The sequence below is a fragment of the Pteropus medius genome, unplaced genomic scaffold, assembly GCF_902729225.1.
Source record: "Pteropus medius unplaced genomic scaffold, Ma_sr-lr_union100, whole genome shotgun sequence".
Lineage (NCBI taxonomy): Eukaryota > Metazoa > Chordata > Mammalia > Chiroptera > Pteropodidae > Pteropus > Pteropus medius.
In genome coordinates this window covers 10,882,993-10,883,773 of record NW_024349799.1, presented here as the reverse complement: position 1 = coordinate 10,883,773, position 781 = coordinate 10,882,993, and the positions used below count along the sequence as shown (strand labels likewise).

Sequence of the window (781 nt, the reverse complement as noted above, 5' to 3'; positions counted from 1 at the left end):
CGGGCGGCGAGCGGTGCGGGAGGGGGCGGCCCCGGGGGCGGGGCGGCCGCCCGAGTCCCTGTCCTCGCTGAGGCGCGGCGAGTAGAGACGCCTCCGGCTCGCAGCCGCGTCTCTGTCCGCACCGCGCGCGGCTCGTGCTGAGGACCGCGGCGTCCCCGTCTCCCCCGCGACACCAGGCCCGCCCGCGCCGGCGCGTGAGCCGCGCGCGCTCCCGAGAGGGAGGCCTCTGTAGTGCGCGCCGGGGCGGGAGCGGGAGCGCGGCGACGGCGAAGGCGGCCGAGCGGGGGGCGGGGCCGCGCCGCCTGCAGAACCTTGGACAGAAGCTCCGGAGCCGCCGCCGCCGAGCGCGAGCCCCGCCGAGCCCCGCCGAGCGCCGCCGAGCGCCGGGACCGCGGCGCGCATTGCGGAGGGCGCGGAGCGCAGCAGCCACCGCCTGCAGGGTAAGCCGGCGCCTGGCGGCCGCCCGCTGCCCTGGGGAGCCAGCGCCAGGGTCAGGGCCGCGCGCGGTGTCCAGAAGGGGGTCCCCTCCCGCGGCCGAACGGAGCGCAGCGGCGGGCGGGGGTGCCGCAGTGGAGGCGGCGGGGCTGTGGCGCGGGGGCGCGGAGCCGGGGAAGGCTCGGGTGCGGGCCCGGGGGCCAGGTCCGTGGGGGCCGCCGAGGCCCGGGCGGAGGAGCGCGGCCGAGCCCCGCCTGGTGCTGAGAACCATCTTGTTTTCCACGCAGATCCGAAGGGGCAGCACGCGCCCCCCGGAGATCCCCCGCGCCCCCCGGAGATCCCCCGC

At 81.2% G+C, this 781-nt stretch overlaps 1 protein-coding gene across 1 annotated transcript in view; it reads left to right on the top strand.

Annotated features, from left to right (window-relative positions):
• The window catches only part of CDK5R1 (cyclin dependent kinase 5 regulatory subunit 1), a 2,453-nt gene continuing 1,672 nt past the window's right edge, over positions 1-781 (top strand). The window contains exon 1 of the mRNA XM_039885994.1: positions 1-440. The gene's annotated coding sequence lies outside the window, so the exon portion shown is untranslated. The remainder of the gene's footprint in view (positions 441-781) is intronic.